Source organism: Scyliorhinus canicula, chromosome 3, assembly GCF_902713615.1.
Source record: "Scyliorhinus canicula chromosome 3, sScyCan1.1, whole genome shotgun sequence".
NCBI classification, from domain to species: Eukaryota; Metazoa; Chordata; class Chondrichthyes; order Carcharhiniformes; family Scyliorhinidae; genus Scyliorhinus; species Scyliorhinus canicula.
Window position 1 is genome coordinate 156,404,475 of NC_052148.1, and position 8,201 is coordinate 156,412,675.

Here is an 8,201-nt window from a genome sequence, read left to right on the forward strand (position 1 = left end):
TTCCCCAGTACTGGTGCCAATGTTAACTATCCCGTCATAGAATTTACAGTGCAGTGCAGAAGGAGGCCATTCGGCCCATCAAGTCTGCATCGGCTCTTGGAAAGAGCACCCTACCCAAGGTCAACACCTCCACCCTATCCCCGTAACCCAGTAACCCCACCCAACACTAAGGGCAATTTTGGACACTAACGGCAATTTAGCATGGCCAATCCACCTAACCTGCACATCTTTGGACTGTGGGAGGAAACCGGAGGACCCGGAGGAAACCCATGCACACACGGGGAGGATGTGCAGACTCCGCACAGACAGTGACCCAAGCCAGAATCGAACCTGGGATCCTGGAGCTGTGAAGCAATTGTGCTATCCACACTGCTACCGTGCTGCCCACTGTCAGCCAGTGCCTGGGCAATGTTGTTGACACACACGCAGCCATAACCAGTTGTGACTGGACCAAGCTCAGGAATGCCAATCCAATGTCGAGGTGACCCTGATACTTAACTGCCTGTGACAGGGCCACCCTGTTATGTGCCTTGGCCACCTCCTGCACAGTGTCCCAGGTCTTGGGTGTCTTGACCATGGCTACTCCCTTCGTAACCATGGCCTCCACCGCAGATGGCCACCCGTTGGGTTTTGGCCTGGGTAGCATGCATGGTCAGCACCATCTGCTCCTGCAGGTGGTTGGTCTCCTCCAACTGCACGTGCTGGATGGTCTCTGACTCGGTGTCTGCATCTCCAGCATAGTTGGGACGGCCCGTTCCAGAAGCCTGAGACCCGTCTGGATAGCAGCTAGTCCCTAGGGTAGGGCCATTCTCTGATTGTCCACCCCCCTAGGGGGGGTCCTACCTCCACCTGATGTGTGCTGCATGTCTGTGGTGTGCACCAGATAATGCCTCTTCACCATAATGCCCAACCAAGCTGACTGCCTCTGGGATGGTGGAGGATGTTGGAGACAGCGGTGACGAAAGGCCGGCGTCATCTGCAGGCTGGCGTTTGGAGGCTCGTCGCGTTGTCTGGTCCCACTTCATCGCTCGATGTGTCCTGGTGTTGTGGCGGGAGGCACCAGAATTTGTTTTAATGTTAAATTTCCGTACTCTTCTATAATTCCTTGATACATAAAAACATTCACCTGTTGTGGCGGGGGCAGCACGGTAGCATGGTGGTTAGCATAAATGCTTCACAGCTCCAGGGTCCCAGGTTCGGTTCCCGGCTGGGTCACTGTCTGTGTGGAGTCTGCACGTCCTCCCCGTGTGTGCGTGGGTTTCCTCCGGGTGCTCCGGTTTCCTCCCACAGTACAAAAGATGTGCGGGTTAGGTGGATTGGCCATGCTAAATTGCCCGTAGTGTCCTTAATAAGTAAGTTTGGGGGGTGGTGGTGGTTGTTGGGTTACGGGTATAGGGTGGATACGTGGGTTTGAGTAGGGTGATCATTGCTCGGCACAACATCGAGGGCCGAAGGGCCTGTTCTGTGCTGTACTGTTCTATCTATGTCTAAGGGCCCACCTCATCTCCAGGTCATCCTGCAACATAAAGCATGGTTGGATTGCGAGTGGGGGAGGGGGAGGTGGAGGGGTGATATGGTGCTGGAGGGGTGGTGTGGAGCTGAGGTGGTGAAGGAGATGTATGGAAATGGTGGGGTCCTGGAATGAGGGGTGGATGGGTGTTGTCAGGCGTGCCATAGGGACATTGCAACTCAATGGGGGGCTCACTTGGTTCCCCGATGCCGTCCTCCTCAGCGACTGCCTGCTCTCCGGGCCCACCGATACAGGTCCAATGCCTGCCGCTCCAGAAGTATGGGGGCGCAGGTCCAGCAGGCCGCCTCCAGTCTGCTCTCCCTGTGGTTGTGCACTGCCTTCTCCTGGAGAGGGGGACAGAACATGCAGTGTGAGGCAGTCGGAAGTGAGCAGCTAGTGGCCTGTGTGTGCTGGACATTAGGACAGTGTGGGCGGTATTGGTGTTGGCATGTGGTGCAGGGTGGCATGTGAACAGATTGTCAGTGGGTGGGGTTCAGTCACCCTCTGGGTGGGGTGGGGGCGGGGGTTGGTGCCAGGGCACGTGCTGGTTACTCACCCTGGCTGCCCTGAGGAGGTTGTGCAGTTTTTTATGGCACTGTTGGCCAGTCCTGGCAGTGGGGCCCACTGCCCCTGCCATCTGTACCTAGGCCCGATGTACGACGGCGTTTGGCAGCCGCCTTCCCTCCCGGGGAACAGAGTGCCCTGCCTGTCCTCCATGGCATCCAACAGGGTCTCGAGCTCCGCATGCATGAAATGGGGTACCATTTGTGTGGGAAATGAAGTGCTTCTATGCAGCTTGTCAGCCTCTTTAGTGCCAATCCCGGCAAATTGGATGCCTTTTTGCAGTGGAATTGCACTATTTCTACCTGGCGCTGGCGCTAGCCCATTAAAGGATCCTGAATAGCTCCAGGACAGGCGCCGCTTTCGGGATTGTACAACACCATTCATTTAGTCCCAGCGTCAGCACTTAGTCTCTGAAACTGCGAATCCGGCCCCCAGTGTTTTGTTTTTACTTTTAATTTCTTTGCTGATCAGCGATGCTGCTTTTAATGATCTAATCACCTGTATCCCCAGATCCCCTTGCTCTTCTACCCCATTCACTTTCTACGGTGTAGTTTTATTCTATTTCTCCTACAAGTGTATAATTTTACATTTATCTTTGTTAATGTTCAAGTGCCCAGTCTGCAAGATTTCTGATATAATCAACTGCTAATTTTGATCATCACATTAAATCCAAATCATTAAGCTAAAATATGATCTTTATGGAACACTGCTTTCAACCTCCTCCAGTCTAAATAACAACTCTATAGATACTGTTTTTCTAGCCAATTTGTTATCCATTCAACAATTTGTCACCTGACATACTATAATTGGTACAATTATGAAACAAATGCAAGGAAGCATCTTGGTGTTCAGATATAAATTATTGAAGATGGCAGGACAAATTGATACAGTGGGTTATTTGCTTTATAAATACAGAAATAGAAGAGTCAAGAGATCAACTTTATAAATCACTGCTAAGGGTCTCAGCTGATGTATTGTGAACAGTTCTGGGCATCACACTTCAGGAACAATTTAAAGGCCTCAGAAAATGTACAGAGGACATCTACCAGGATGTTACCAAAGATGAGAGACTTCAGTTATGAGGAGAGATTGGAAAAGTTAAAACTGTATTCCTGGAAGCAGCTGGGGAACTAATAGATGTTTTATATAGATGATTTGGAGTTGGGGACCAAGTGCAATGTGTCCAAGTTTGCAGACGACACTAAGATGAGTGATAAAGCAAAAAGTGCAAAGGATACCGGAAGTCTGCAGAGGGATTTGGATAGTTTAAGTGAACAGGCTAGGGTCTGGCAGATGGAATACAATGTTGACAAATGTGAGGTTATCCATTTTGGTAGGAATAACAGCAAAAGGGATTATTATTTAAATGATAAAATATTAAAACATGCTGCTGTGCAGAGCGACCTGGGCGTCCGAGTGCATGAGTCGTAAAACATTGGTTTACCGGTGCAACAGGTGATTAAGAAGGTGAATGGAGTTTTGTCCTTCATTGCTAGAGGGATGGAGTTTAAGACTAGGGAGGCCATGCTGCAATAGGTGAATTGTACAGGCTGAATTGCCCTCGGGGTCCAAATTGCCCTTAGTGTTAGGTGGGGTTACTGGGTTATGGGGATAGGGTGGAGGTATGGGCTTGGGTAGGGTGCTCTTTCCAAGAGCCGGTGCAGACTCGATGGGCCGAATGGCCTCCTTCTGCACTGTAAATTCTATGAAAAAAAAACTATAAATGTGTTGATGAGGCCACACCTGGAGTATTGTGTTCAGTTTTGGTCTCCTTACCTGAGAAAGGCATACTGGCACTGGAGGGTGTGCAGAGGAGATTCACTAGGTTAATCCCAGTGTTGAGGGGGTTGGATTACGAGGAGAGGTTGAGTAGACTGGGACTGTACTCGTTAGATTTTAGAAGGGGGGGGGGATTTTATAGAAACATAAAATTATGAAGGGAATAGATAGGATAGATGCAGGCAGGTGGTTTCCACTGGCGGGTGAAAACTGAACTAGGGGGCATAGCCTCAGAATAAGGGGAAGTAGATTTAGGACTATGTTTTGGAGGAACTTCTTCACCCAAAGGGTTCTGAATCTATGGAATTCCTTGCAGAGTGAAGCAGTTGAGGCTCCTTCAGTAAATGTTTTCAAGATAAAGATAGATAGATGGAGAATAAAGGGTTATGGTATTCTGGAGGGAAAGTGGAGCTGAGTCCACAAAAGATCAGCCATGATCTCATTGAATGGCAGAGCAGGCTTGAAGGGTCGGATGGCCTACTCCTGCTCCTAGTTCTTATGTTCTTATTATAGTATAGAAATTTTGAACAAGTAGTTAGAGAAAGAACTACTCCCTCTGACAAATGGGCCAGTAACCAGAGGTCTTAAGTTTAAAATAATTAACAAAAGGATCTAATGAGATCAGAAACTTTTTCATCAGAGTTGTTGGGATCGAGAATGTGCTACCTGAAAGGAGGTGCAAGTTAATTACATAGTTTTAAAAGGGAATTGCATATGTACTTAATAAGGAGCTTACAGGGTTACAAGGGGATGAGAGACTTGAGCAATCCAGGTTTTTCCAGTCAGCATGGACACAACATACCAAGCGATCTCATTCCGTGCTTGTTTAACTTCTATGACTCCACATGCCCCACTCTTTATGAGCCTACCTTTTTTGAAGGTAATCACAGCATAAGTAGGTAATCACAGCACAAGTCATCCACTGCATTACCCTTTCCATTACTTCTGCAAAATGTTTCATGAGATTAATTTAGCTTTATTTACAATTTGGAATCCATGCTAATTCTTTTGTTATACTTTATGTTCCATGATGTTGTTCAATCACTTTTATTAGGTTCTGGTATCTTTCTCATCAATAACAGGCTGATTGGTCCACGGTTCCCAGATTTTGTTTGATTTTCCTTTTTATAGTTAAAAACAATACCTGTGCACCAGTCCTCTTGCACTACAGTGCCTTCGCTATCATCTCCCTAGTTCTTTCCAGTATGTTTGAGTTTATACCATCCAGACTAAGGGTTTTTTCTTTACGTTTTGCTAGTTTGTCAGTTTCTGTTTTGACCCCAGCTTTAAGTTGATTCAATCATTCAATAGTCAGCCATTACTCAAGTTTATCTTTTATTGTTTGTGTTTATGGAGAGTACTATTTTTTCATATTCGTTGATGATTTTTATTTTGTAATTTCTCCTTAACTTCCTCAGTTTTTTTTAGTTCTCAAGTTCTCTGTATCCCTTTTTGTTTTCTTTTTTTAGTAGCTCAGTAATTCTTGCCTTTTTCTAAAATACAATTTTCTCTAGGTCTAATTCATCCACAAAGCCCTATAACTAGCTTCCTTGTTTTTGGCTTTTTGTGAAATAAATTTCTCTTGAGCATTTATCATTTTAAAGATTTTGTTTTGCAATTTCTCCCATTTTGCCCTTTGTTCAGCCATCATTTCTTCATGACTTGCTCTTTTCCAAATTGTTTTTATAGTCTTTGTCTTATGTAACTCTCACTGCATTAAGCATCGTCAATGTAGCAAAGGTGCCAAGACACTTCACAGAAGTGTAATCAGACAAAACCTAATGCTAATCCAAAGAAGATGATACTAACAGGGCGTGAGAACAAAGTTAGTTTTAGGGTGGCCAGCCTTAAAACAGGAAGATTTTAAGAGAGTTGTAGATGTATAGGAATGTTAGGTCTGGATGACCGATGGTGCAATTGCCAAGGAGGTACACAGTGTTCTTAGAGGGTTGTAGGAATTTGAGAGAAGGGTGAAGCCATGAAGAGAAACAAACAATGTGAATAAATCCATTTTGGCTTTGATTTGTTGTCTTTATTCTCACTAGGTGTTTCAAAATGTTAAAGTTACAGGATTCCCCCACAGGAAAATGCCATAATATATATATTATATATAATATATAATCTCCTAGGGGTAAAAGTCTCTAACTAATAATCAGTATTTCAACCAGAGTAGTTTCATAATTTTAGCCTGCCATTTTTATTACTGTAATTTGTGTAGATTGTTGTAACAAATACTGCACATTAACACAAAAGCAAAATACTGCAGATGCTGGAAATCCAAATTAAAAAGCAAACGCTGGAAATACACAGCAGGTCTGGCAGCATCTGTGGAGAGAAACAGTTAACATTTCAAATCAATTACTTTTCATTATAACCCACCGTTGGTGAAAACAAGTTATTCTAAAGGGCTTTACTTGTATTTCAACAGACTGATTATTTTAATAACAACGGTTGATGAAATTGTTTTTAAAAAAGTAAAAATTGGAAAATATCAATTCAATCAAATGTAGAAAATAAACCTAAAGTGAAGAATGGTGGAGTTTATCTTTCTATATCATTGGTTATTTTTCTTGTGCTTGCAAGAGGATTGTTAATTTTTTTTAGGGCAACAAAAGAAATATAATTTTACTTGATTTGGAATCTGTGCTGTGCTTTTTATGAATTTATTTCCCCTTCTGGGTCAGTCTTTAAACTGTGAAAGCTTCTGAAGAAAATCTGCTACCCTGTTTATCTTGGTGCTACTTTCAGTGTACCTTACCAAAATAAATTCCTGAAGTCAAATATTTGAGGAATATGTATGTGCACTGCAAAATATTTTATATTTTAGTGAACATCTTATCTTAAATGTAATTTTCTAAGATGTCTGACTCTGTAAATATTTTATTAAATAAAACCGGCCTGAAACCTGAATAGCTTTTTAACTGGCTTGTATTTGAGCTGGAGCATTTTGCATAAGCCACTTTCTCTCTGAGTGGTTTTCACATTATGGCTCCAACTGTCAGAACTAATGCTCAAGGTTTCCTTTGTCAGTATTTAACACTGATTTTGAAAACCACATCTTGTTGCAAATGATCTTAGGTGAGGTCAGCCAATTCCACTCAGGAATCAGAGTCCTGCAATTCATTTATTCGTCTTCTAAACTGTCAGGAATTTAACCTTGACTTTTCCTTTTTCTATGCTGATTGAAAGTACATTTTAATGCCAAAATATCAGATTTGGTTCTACATTTTCCATTACTAGTTTCTGCTGAGGAATTTAATATCCAAATTGAGTCTATACTTGCCCGATTTCCTGAAGTAGTTAGGTCATTAGTCATTCCTGGATTTTATGGGGTCATTGGGTCTTTAAGGAACTTTCCTGTTGCAATGCCACATGCTAACTTTCATTTCAAAGGCTCTGATCAGTTTTGCTACAATGCCTGATTCCTGTTCCAGTGCAACAAAAATACAAAGAGTATGCATCCCTGAAAAGGAATCTGGCAACTATGATTGTGGAGGAGGATTTATTTTCAAGGCACTTCACCAATAATAAAAACTGTACAATCAAGTGCACTAGTCAACATGTAGTTTTTAGGAGAATGGTTTGTTTTAATATGCCTAAAAACCCAAGATCCATTTTACTGAAGGGCTGTGCTTTACGGAAGGGATATGCAGACAATATACAGTCAGGCACAGACAGGCAGCTAATGAACACAGAGAACAGGACATGACCAATGAGCAGGCAGGACACTCGGGTGGTATCTCACTATAAAAGGCACGAGGCACTCACATTCCGCATCTTTCCACTGATGAACATCTACAGAGTGAGTCAGGGTGTATGTACAGTATCACACCTCCAGCACGTGGCTAAGAGCTAGTCTGGTTCAGTCCGACAGAGTAACCACACTTGGGTTAGCAGAGAGTCGAACTCAGAACTACTAACTGTTCTCCTGGTTCAATAAATCAGATTGAATGAACTTCAAGGTCTGGAGTATCTTTCGATTAAAGCTGCATCCAGTTGCAGCCTGTGTTATCCCAGAGTACATAACACAACATGCTACCAGGAAATTGCTTAATCTAGGTGGTTTACCTCAGTCCGTTCCGTGACGACCAGCGAATGTTTCCTGGCACCATGGAGAAGATTCAGGCTCCTCACCAGCTCAGGACCTCTGGCAATCCCAGTGCCAACTGGCGGACATTCAAACAAATGTTTCTCTGTACATCGAAGCTTCAGACCTCATGGGTGCGTCTGATGCAGGGAAGATCGCGCTTCTCCTCTCAACAGCTGGTGATCTAGCCATTGAACTCCAACTCTTTTCACTTCACCGAAGGCCAGGACAAGACAAGGTTTCAGACCATCCTGGACAAGT